Source organism: Salvia hispanica, chromosome 3, assembly GCF_029641045.1.
Source record: "Salvia hispanica isolate PSC_SH4W2 chromosome 3, Shi_PSC_v1, whole genome shotgun sequence".
In the NCBI taxonomy this organism is placed as follows: Eukaryota; Viridiplantae; Streptophyta; class Magnoliopsida; order Lamiales; family Lamiaceae; genus Salvia; species Salvia hispanica.
Window position 1 is genome coordinate 49,026,533 of NC_142694.1, and position 12,629 is coordinate 49,039,161.

At 37.7% G+C, this 12,629-nt stretch overlaps 1 pseudogene; it reads right to left on the reverse strand.

The window, feature by feature from the left end:
- Window positions 1-7,528: 7,528 nt before the first annotated feature.
- LOC148931015 (zinc finger CCCH domain-containing protein 34-like) lies at window positions 7,529-9,027 on the reverse strand (annotated as a pseudogene).
- Between the last annotated feature and the right edge of the window lie 3,602 nt (window positions 9,028-12,629).

Consider the following 12,629-nt stretch of genomic DNA (forward strand, 5'->3'; position numbering starts at 1 on the left):
AAAACATTGATCCCTTAGTTTAAGCACTAGTAGATTAGGCAATGAACCAATAATACTCATATCCTCCCATGGAAATTCACCACCCACTAAGGTCAACTTTTTTAGTATCCTGGGCTTATCTATTTTGTACTCTTTGGTAATTATATTCACATCTACATGAGATATTTATAAAAAAAGTTATTTTTTGAAAAAAATAATTGTCATTTGCATAAATTATTTATGTTCACAAGTTTCAATTCTAAAAACTACTCCTATTTATCTATAAAAAATAATTAAAACTATACTCCAATATCTTATGTTCAAAAAATATATTTCTAAACTATACTCCCTCCGTCCCAGATAATTCGTCCCATTATTCCATTTTGATCCGTCCCACATAATTTGTCTCACTTCACTTTTACCATTTTTGGTAGTGGACCCCATATTCCACTAACTCATTCCTACTCACATTTTATTATAAAACTAATACTTTAAAAGTAGGACCCACATCCCACCAATTTTTTCAACTCACTTTCCATTAGATTTCTTAAAACCCGTGTCCGGTCAAAGTGGGACGAATTATCCGGGACGGAGGGAGTATGATTTATGTTTAGTCATATATTGTGTCTATACAAGATATTCATATTTAAGTGAATGAAAAGGATTGTTCGAATTTCCAAACTCTCATATTAGTTGCCGTACCCCCAAATTGAAAATCCTGGATACGCCACTGTACACAAATCCCAAACTTTTGACATTTTGAATCATTTGCAATATCTTTTCAGTCCATACAAGATCTTTTATGTAAGAAAGAGTTTGGAGATTTTCCAGAGGAAGACTTGGATTTGATCCATCTGAGGGATGAGGTAGCATATTAAGATGATAGAGGACAAGATTCCTTAGTTATTGCATCCTCCAAATCTCCGATGGCAAAGAGAAATGATCTCTACCTTCTCTCCAATGTCTTTTCCTAGTATAATAAACAGGAAGCATGTCTAAAGATGCAATCATGTTACAGTTTGGAAGCATGCCTGAAGCTGGAAGAATGATCAAGGTTTGAAGATTCACAAGATTAGATATGGCTGAGGGAACATTTGAAGAGCAGATTAAAGTAAGATATCTAAAATGAAACAACTCAAATACTTGGGACGCTCTTTGGACTTGTCACCCATGGCCTCTAATATCCTAAGCAGTCTTAACCGTCTTAGAAAGGTGGGCGAACTAGGGAAACTCCAGAGTTGGAAGCATAGCATGGTATGGATGGCTGGGCACCAAATGTCATCTATATCAGAAAGCCTGGAACTGATGCGTCGCTCATTTATCATATCTTGTGGAGCAGGAAGAAACTTATCATTGTCTACAACACGAATAAAATTCTCATCATATGCTTTCCTTATGCATAAGTCTCCTAACATATCACGGAGACTGCACCACTTGATTTTCCCATCAGTCTTCCTACTAGTCAGTATTACAAGATTTCTCTTGATAAGATCCTCCAAATCCTATTTCCCCTTAAAAAGTAAAATTTTGTTTTCATTCCATTCATAAATCAATGCTACTATTATATGCTAATGCCAATTAACCATAGCTGAAACAAATCAAATTAAATCCCTTATTTTAAACCCTAGTTTTTCAACCCTAATTCAAATTTCACTTCAAACTCAACTCAACTCCACAATCACACTCCGCAACACCAAATCAACAAGATCAACACTGTAATTCACACACAAAACAGAAAACTCAAGTAATCAACTAATAACACCAATTGGAGAATGTAATACGGATAATTTGATAGATTAGATAATCAAATAAGAACCCTATCTATGTAAGGAATTGAACAATAATGAAATACTCCCTCCGTCCCAGATAATTCGATCCAGTATTCCATTTCGGGCTGTCTCACATAATTTGTCCCACTTCACTTTTACCATTTTTGGTACTCGACCTCATATTCCACTAACTCATTCCTACTCACATTATAGAAATGCCTCGCATCGCTGATCCTAGCCCAAGTGCTCACGCACACACAATTTTCATGAATGAGTTGCTCTTCTCCTAATTATAGCCAGCTCCCCTTTCTCTCCTTCACTTTTTTCTCTCTCTTGGTAGTTAGATAGTAGCTACTCCACGTGTCCCTAATATATTCGCTGATGTGGCATCCCCTCCTACGTCAAATTATGATCGTAACAATCCATCCCCCGTAAGATTCCTTGTCCGCAAGGAATCTAAGAGCCTAGCCTCTCATGTTTCATCTTTACAGGGAAACCAAATCGACACCAACCAACCAATGTCACATAGCGGATGGAATCTTAAGTTCCAAACGGAACTGATCGACATAGTTTTCAAATGCATCTTGAGCAAGTGGTAGTCCATTTGCTGAAATCTCGTGTGGAGTGACTGCTGCGGCCAAGTTTACTTGAATTTCTCCTGTGGAATGACTGCTGCTGCAGCACTGCAAAACGGAGCACCCATGCTGGTGCAGTGCAATATATTGTACTCTCGGTACTCGTTTAAGTCCTTGATAAGTGCAAGGAAGCTATACATTGAAGGCAAGGAGAAAAGACAGACCTTCCTTTGATCATGCTGCATTCCCACAATTGCAGTGCCATTCTCCCCCTTAGTCCTCAAATATCTTCTACCACCGAAGATGTTAAAACCTCCCCATGCCCCAAAAACCCCTCCTTACGAACATCATCCCCATGTAAGTGATGCGTAGTTTTAGTTGCCAAGTCAATATTACTCTCGTCGAACATTTTTTGCAAAATATATTTAGATCTTAATACTAGTAATAAGTAATTACCTAAATGGTGAGAGCCTTATTTTGTGGAACATTTAATTATATTCCGAAGAAGATAATAGCCCTATTCACTAGGGACGTGAATCCAACAATCACCGCATATTCAAATAGGATGAAGGGAGTAAATGTAATACACAATATTTGTTTTGAATTCTTAGATGGAGAATTGTGAAGCAGGATTCGACGTCTAGCACAATTCCTATCTCACAACATAACTACATATCTCACATACAAATGAAGCATTGAACTGCTTCTGTAATTCTACTTTTCAACTTGGTGTGTGTTAGTGTGCATGACCACCATGACTTGCACCACTTGTGATGATAATGCAATTTTTGCTGAGCCCAGAAAGCAGCTCGGACCTTAAAATCCAAGGAGAAAACTCTGTTAGCCCATGAAATGGGGTTGGATCAAGTGTTGGCTGAGTACTTGGTGACGCAGCCGGACTACCAGGAACCACCTGTACATGTACTTCAAGAATGAGTTAATGGGTTATAGTCCACCCAAAATCAAAACAAGACTAAAATGCAGGACTGAAAATGATCACCAAGAGGCAGACCGGTGGCAGAGGATATCCATACAAGTTTGTGCTGTAGACTCAACTCCTTTCTTGGTGATGATAATCCTTCCATAAACCAGGAAGGATGTTGCTCATAATGTCCTACAAAGCCAAAGTGAATGTTTGAATTAAACAAAAAACAAAATTTCCACAAAGATATAATGCTCAAATGAAATATGAAAAAATGAGTAGAATATTACAATGGTTTAAAGTCTATAAACATACATCACAGAGTTTAAATAATTGAAAGTCTGACATGTGATAAAATATGAATGCGTAATGACAACCTTCTCTTATTTAAAATTCTGATGGAGTTTAACATTGTCAAAATGATAACCAATTAATCACTTAATCAATAGTAAGTACAACAAACATGAGTTCCTACTAGATCCAAACTGATATGCAGTTGTTTACGGAATGAATACACTAAACATGAGTTCAATATCCATAGCTGATTGCATATGATCTCAACTCAGACATTGGTGTCATCAAACCTATGACAAAAAGCTGTCACAAATTTTCCATCACCACTAGATCACTCCAGGGAACGGAATATAACTTGACAACACGTTGCGATGGCCATTGAAGGAATTCACTACGCCTGGGATCATCTAGAATTATTGTACAGAATGAAAGTATGCATTCAAAACATAAATTTCTACGGTTGCTCAAACTAGCATGGAATTTCTAGAAATTGAAATTCCTAAACATGCTTGACTAAAATATTGAATTCCAAAGATCATGATAGCTTACTCCTTTTCCATGAGACAATTTCCTTATTTATATTTAACCTTCAATCTTATAGCTTATTCTCACTATCTATCTTAGATTATAACTTATCAAAGCTTCTTAAAAGGATTAGCAAATTGAAAGTTGGAGAAGAATACGATTTTACGCAATACTATGCCGTAATCTTATACTCCGTCTGTTCCATAGTAATAGAGTCATTTTGCCATTTCAGTACGTTCCACACTATTAGAGTCATTTCCCTTTTTAGTAAAAGTCAACACATTTTTCCACACCTACTTTACTCTCTCCTATTTTTTATTCTCTCTTCATCTTTCTACCTTTTTCATTTTTCATTTTACTCTCCTTTACTTAATTCACCTAACACAATTTTTTCTTAATCCCTGTGCCGAAAAGACACGCCTCCATTACTATGGAACAGAGGGAGTACTAGCTCATTATTGCAATCTAACTTTCAATTAAATATTTTTCTCATTCTTAATATTTTTTAAATATTTATTAATCAATTCAATTCTTACACTGGAATTAAACTCCAAATAGTCAGGAATTCAAATCCAACGAATTTTTTTACAACAAAATCTTTCTATCGAGCGCCTCTTTGATATTATCATTTGAAAGGAGCTAGGCTACAGATAATGGTGTACTCGAAACAGTGGCTAGCTTTCTCAGATCCAGGGAATCCACCAGATCGCAAGATGTAGTAACTCAAAGAATCTTCAAGAACTGTCGGTCGTTGGGCACACAATTTTATCTGCCTTTCAACGACCGATGGAAGCGTAAGGAAGTAGGGATCGAATCCCTCATTACCAGACCTAGAGACCTAGAGAATAACTATTCCTAAAGTGCTTAGACAGAAGAAGAACAGATCGTGGGGACCATTTCCTAAAATAGCAAGGTACGAATGAAAAGCTGCAAAATAACTAACTTAAGGTTCAAGTAACAACTAGCTTCATCTTCTCCAACGATCCTTGATCATGAAATGCAGAAAAAAACAGAGTAAACTACAAATCAAACAAAGCTTGCCGAATTAAACTATCAGATTACGATTAACTAAGGAAATTGAACAGATCTACTACTACTAGACGAGGTAAATGAGAAAACAGAAGCTAAACATCAAAACCATGCAGAAATATAACAGATCTAGGCATCAGACGCTTTATCTGCTCCGGATCCAAGCCATCCACAACAGAACACAACCATTCTCATCTCCGATCACAACGATCCAACCAAATCCCAACCGATCAACCACAATTCAGCACCGTTTAACTTAAACAACTCAAATCAAGTGCGAAAAGCATCCAAAGTAAAACGCAAAGCAACATAAACATGAAACGAAAACATAACATAGATTTCCATAGCTAAATAAGTGCAAATTTAACAGAGATTCAAAAAAATAAGGTCGTGCTTCGAACAACGAAGACTCGGAAAATTCAGAAGTATAAATTAAAGACAAAAAACTTTAAACTGTATCTTCGCCTCGCGTAGAGACGGTGGTGCACAACGATTATCCAACTACGAACCGAATCCTCAAATTGGCACCCCTTGATGTGTGTGTAGAGTGTGAGAAGTGAGCTAAGAGCTAAAAAGATGATGGAAGGATTGTTAGATGCCCTCTGGCGTGTTGCGTGCTCTTATTTATAGGAGTGGAGTTGAACTTCTAGATCCTTCTTTGAATTCTTCATTCTGCCCTTCGTCTAGGATTCTCCTCCGTCTGGTTATTTTCTCTGCCAGAATCCTTCTCCAGGCAATCTCCTTCCTTCCGTCTGCTCATTTTCTCTGCCAGAATCCTTCTCCAGGCAATCTCCTTCCTTCTTCCTGGATCTGGTATTTGGTTTACAAACCGTGTTAGACCCAAGAAATTACAGATTTTGAGGCATGATTCTAATCATTGTCTCTTGTATGTCCCAATTTAGTAGTCTCGTTTGAGTTCGACGCCAGTTTTCCATTTTAGTAGTCTCATTTGAGTTCGATACCAGTTTTATGAAATGTAAGAGAAAGTTAATTAAAAATTAGTGATATGTAAGTTTGATTATTATATATTAATTCATCTGTCCCAACCGAGTAGAGTTTTATTTATTTTTAGAATGTCTCAATTAAGTTGAGTCATTTCACTTTTTATAAAAAAAAAACAAAACATCAAATCAGTCTTACTTTATTCTATCATCTACTTTACTCTCTATTTATTTTTTCTACTTTATTCATCTCTTCTACATTCCTGCAAAATTTATTAATCTCTGTGCCCAAAAATTTTGTATCAACTTAGTTGAGACAGAGGGAGTATTTTTTATTATAATAAAATATGACAAAATAAAGGTTTGTGAAATGTGGAGAATTACATAATACATACAAAATATTTCCAATATTTCAATTTAGTACAAAATATTTTAAATTTATATATTTAATACATGGGTTATTTGCCGGTAAATATACGAAATTTAGTACCAATGTCTCGGTGCCAATGTGGAAATCGATAGAGAAACTGGTGAATTATGCAAGGAGGATGTGGAGTCGCTTATTCTTATTCTGGTTTTCTTTTTAAATTCATTTGAGTAAGAAGGATTTGGAAATGATAAATGTTTGTTTAGGAAGAAAGAAGATGACAGGAGGAGAGAGGAATGAGAGAGGGGGATGTGAATCATGCGTTGATATGGAATTTTAATTAATTATTTTCAATTATGAAATAAGAATAATATAGTTTCAATTGCCACATTCTCCCTCCATTCCACATAATTTTACCCACTTTGACCTGGTACGAGTTTTAAAAAATTTAATGGAAAGTGAGTTGAAAAAGTTGGTGGGATGTGGGTCATACTTTTAAAGTATTAGTTTTATAATAAAATGTGAGTAGGAATGAGTTAGTGGAATATGAGGTCCATTACTAAAAATGGTAAATGTGAAGTGTGTAAAATTATGTGGGACGGCCTAAAATGGAATACTGGGTAAAATTATGTGGAACAAAATCAAGTACAGTAACTCTTTTACATATTACTCCACAAATCATATAGTACTCCCTCCGATCCATAGTAATGGAGGCAAAACTTTTCGGCACGGAGATTAAGAAAAATTGTGTTAGGTGAGTTAAGTAAAGAGAGAATAAAGTGGAAAATGAAAAAGGTAGAGAGATGAAGATAAAAAAAAGTAAGAGAGAGTAAAGTATGTGTGAAAAAATGCGTTGACTTTTATTAAAAAGGGAAATAACTCTATTACTATGGAACCGACGGAAATGGAAAAATGCCCTTATTACTATAGAACAGAGGGAGTACTATATATCACCTCGTATATAAGTGAGGTGTAGTTTTAGACTTTAGTTGCCAAGTCAATATTACTATCGTCGAACATTTTTTGCAAAATATATTTAGAACCTAGTAGTAATTAGTAATTACCTAAACGGTGAGAGCCTTATTTTGTATGACATTTAATTATATTTCGAAGAAGATAGAGCGCTATGCACTACGGACATGAATACAACAATCACCGCATATCCAAATGGGATGAAGCAGCATTCTAGGTCTAGCACAATTCATAGCTCACAATATAACTACATATCTCGCATACAAATGAAGCATTAAATTGCTTCTGTAATTCTACTTTTTAGCCTGATGTGTGTTACTTAGTGTGTAAGACCACCATGACTTGCACCACTTTTTGATGATGCATTTTCTGCTGAGTCCATAAAAGCTGTTCGGACCTTAAAATCCATGATGAGAATGATGGAGCCGGAGTTGTAATTGTGGAGGATCCCACCGGCTAATTAAGTAGCAACTCGTTCATGTTAGATAGCACATATTGATCAACCGTCTTCTGTTACAGAACTTGAGGAACGTCTCAAATAACAAATCGGATGATCAAATTTGCACATTCCATTCTGTGCATAGTGTCTGACTTATGCATACCATAATACAAATGAATCACAGTCCACAAATAAAGTTGTAGAGAGAAATAAATGCTTACTGGACGTAGTGGCAGATCCACTGGGCTAAGTACATACTCGGTCCTTGACAAACTCCACTCTGGTGGATGGTCATACTTGCGTACATGTAGCTCCAATTTTACAATCCCCAGTCCTTAGATACTACTGACATTCTGGCTGGCCGCGGGGTGTATCGGGAAACACTTCTACCTTTTTACTTCTCCTTGAGGGGCCAGCAGAAGATGTAGTGGAGAGATATGGCCTTGTATAGGTATCAGGCCAAGGAGAAAACTCTGTTAGCCCATGAACCGGGGTTGCACCAATTGTTGGCTGACTACTTGGAGACGCAGCCAGACTAACAGACACCACCTACCACCTGTAAATGTACTTCAAGCTAGAATGAGTTAATGGTATATAGTCGAGCCTAAATCAAAAGTTGTCCACCAACTTAATTCAATTAGCTCTAGCCAATGTTGACATGAAGAGATTTAAATGCCCTTAACAAATAGTTCTACTTGGATGCTATACACCCATGACCGGTACTAATAGTCCTCATTCTTAACAGGTGTGCCGCTCGATAATTTTGTCCGAATTTCTGAAACCTGGCTACAATTTGTACAAATAAAGTTGGTGGCCACCTTTTAATGATGGCTGTCTCAAACGTTGCATCTAACGAATTTAGCTTAAAAGAAGGAACACCAAATTATATTACAGTGCCGGAAACACCTACATGATAGGCGGAGTCAAGCCTGTAACAGGAACAAATCCAGGAGGAAGGATTATAGGGACATAAGAGCCTTGGAGCGTAGCAGGCCTGGAAACTGGCAAGTTTCCTTGATGAGGAGATTGAATAGAAGGCTGTCCAGTTGAATACATAGCTGCTGAAGCTGGCATTGGTGTATGGCTAGCAGGATGTGGATGATGAAATTTACAGGTGATCATACCGAACTTGCACCGCCCCGTCTTTACATAACATGCACATTCGATTCTTCCCTGCCAAAACAAGACTCTGAAACAGTAAAAAAAAATAATGGTTTAGGAAATGCAGGACTGAATATGATCATTAAGGGGTGTTCGGTTAGAAAGACTAAATCTCATGATTAAACATGTATCATGTTTGGTTCATAAGATTAATCCCCACAACTTAATCCTAGATGGATAGTCTCATGATAATTAGTCATAGCCTCCCGCCTCCAACTAAAATAACCCTACAACTTAATCCTAGATGGATAGTGTTGGGTCCCGGTGGCGCACACCCGAACTCCACATTAGTATGATATTGTCCGCTTTGGGCAAACCCCTAACGGTTTTGCTCTTGGGGTACTCCCAAAAAGGCCTCATACTAATGGAGTTGGGGTAGCCCATTTATACACTTACAACTCTTGTTCATTCTCCGATGTGGGATATGGTTTGCTCCCTTTTAATCCTCACCTCAAACCAAGACCACCAGACCACAGAATACATGCCTACCCCATGTTACAGGTCACCAGGTCACCAAAGGTCTTGGTCGAGACCGCCACATCGGACAACTTGCAAGCGCAACCACCGAACCCCGAGCCACACAGGCCCAGCCCTGAACCAACGCTCTGATACCACTGTTGGGTCTCGGTGGCGCACACCCGAACTCCACATTAGTATGATATTGTCCGTTTTGGGCAAAGCCCTCACGGTTCTGCTCTTGGGGTACTCCCCAAAAGGCCTCATACTAATGGAGTTGGGGTAGCCCATTTATACACTTGCAAGTCTTATTCATTCTCCGATGTGGGATATGGTTTGCTCTACCACAATCCTCCCCTCAAACCAAGACCACTAGACCACAGACCACATGTTGTGCCCTATGTTACAGGTCACCAGGTCACCACAGGTCTTGGTCGAGTTCACGCAGAGACATCGGAGAACTTGCAAGCGCAACCACCGAACCCCGAGCCACACAGGTCCAGCCCTGAACCAGGGCTCTGATACCACTATTGGGATCAGATCAGTCTAGATTCACTATTTACCGAGACCTCTTTGTTCTTGTACAAGAGAGCTCAGCCAAACTCTCACCCACGCGGCTGATAATACAAATGAATCAAGTATTACAGATTCAAGTGCAAGAATTAGAAACCCTAGCTATTACAAGATCTTGTATAGACCTAAGCTAGTATCCTTGCAAGCTCCATAATTTGCACACTTAATAAACCAGTTAGTAATAACAAGAAGGATCCCAACGGATCTAAATGCAGAATACTAACTAAGAACAATAACAAAGACAATAGATCAAAGATTCTTGGCTCAAATTCCGCCACACCAACACTGTGTTTGATCTATTCTACCAGAACAAGACCCAAGGGAGCATAGATGGATTGGATAGAGTTAACCCTCGGACCACAAATACTTCCACCAGAAAGTCCCCTCACACCAGACCAGGTTCCACTTAACAAATCTCAGTACAGAGCCTCCAAGTCTCACAAACCCTAACTCTTTCTCCAGCAACTAGCAATCGAAGGGATTGCCTTACACCAGCACTCACAAAAGATCTATCACTCAACAAACCATGAGAGATCACCAAGAGATGGCCGGGAACTCATCGGAGAAGAAGAGAGAGAAGAGAGAATACACTGAATCGAGTGTAGAGAGAGAGAGAGAGATTAGAGAGTGAATGAGAAAGGCGCATAGCCTTCTCTCAATAACAACACAGCCTTAAATCCAACGACTAAGGAGCAGGATCCAAGTGAGAGAGCACGTGGCAGCATCTGGTGCAAGGAGACAAGCAATGGGCTCAGCCCAATTAATTACATCCGGGCTTACTAAAATCACAGCCCAAATAAAAGTCCACCCAATAATTCCAACATACTCCACCTTGGACTTTATGGGAAACCAATCACATGTTATAGGCTAGGGTATCTTCATCACAGCCTACAAGGCAGATTCCTCAGCACCAAAAGACAAAGTCCACAAGCATTTTGGGAACCACCAGGTTGCCTTTAAACACCAGAGGGGCTGACACCCATTAGTCTAAAAGGACTTCATGCCTCCAGACACCTACCACCCTTACCACAGCTGATAAAGTGGCTGAGGTCTTTCTCCCGGGACATGCAACCTATCCTAGATCAAAGTACAAATATTTAATGCAGAAAAGAAGTTTTTCTAATGGTAAGGGCTTAGTTCCCATGTCAGCTGGGTTTTTATCTGTATGCATTTTTCGAAGAAAAACCTCACCTTTTTCTACAATATCTCTTATATAATGAAACCTTACATCTATATGCTTTGTCCTATCATGGAAAATAGGCACACCCGAACTTCACATTAGTATGATATTGTCCGCTTTGGGCAAAACCCTCACGGTTTTGCTCTTGGGGCCCAAAAGGCCTCATACTAATGGAGTTGGGGTAGCCCATTTATGCACTTGCAACTCTTGTTCATTCTACGATGTGAGATATGGTTTGCTCCCTTTCAGACAATCTCATGACAATTAGTCATGACAACCGAATGCCACCTAAGATGCAGACCGGTCGCAGAGGATATCCATACAAATTCAGTGCCGCAGGGGCTGTAGACTCAATCCTCTACGAATATAAGTCCTGTAAATTCATTGTGAATGTTTGAATTAAACTAAAACCAAAATTTCCACAAAGATATAATGGTCAAATGAAATATGAACAAATGATAGAACATTACATTGGTTTAAAGTGTATAAACATCACAGAGATTAAATAATTGAAAGTCTGACATGTGATAAAAATATTAATGCTTAATGACAACCTTCTCTTATTTAAAATTCTGATAGAGTTTACCATTGTCAAAATGATAACCAATTAATCACTTAGTAAGTACAACAAACATGAGTTCCTACTAGATCCAAACTGATATGTTCAGTTGTTTACGGAATGAATATACTAAACATGAGTTCGATATCCATAGCTGATTGCATATGATCTCAGCTCAGACACTGGTGTCTTCAAACCTATGACAAACGGTTGCTCAAATTAGCATGGAACTTCTAGAAATTGAAATTCCTAAACATGCTTACTGGTATGAGATTTCAAGGAATTATTACTAAAATATTGACTTCCAAAGATCATGATAGCTTAGTCCTTTTCCATGACACAATTTCCTTATTCATATTTAACCTTCAATCTTATAGCTTGTTCTCACTATCTATCATAGATTATAATTTATCAAAGCTTATTCTCACTATCTATCTTAGATTATAATTTATCAAAGCTTATTCTCACTATCTATTTTAGATTATAATTTATATCAAAGCTTCTTAAAAGGACTAGCAAATTGAAAGTTGGAGAAGAGTACGATTTTACGTAATACTATACCGTAATCTTATACTACTAGCTTATTCTCGCAATCTAACTCTCAATTAATTATTTTTCTCATTCTTAAGATTTTTTTTAATACTATTTATTAATTAATTCAATTTTCTACTAGTTTAATTATTCAATATTACACTGGAATTAAATTCTAACTAGTCAGTTTGCAGGAATTCAAATTCCAGAAAACTTTTTTACAATAAAATCTTTCTATCGAGCACCTCTTTGATATTATCGATCTTGCCTCAACTAGGACACGAGTCAATGCAATAACAACCACAACATCCCTAGACATAATTATCCATGCCCAAAATGTCAGGATCTATATGGGTT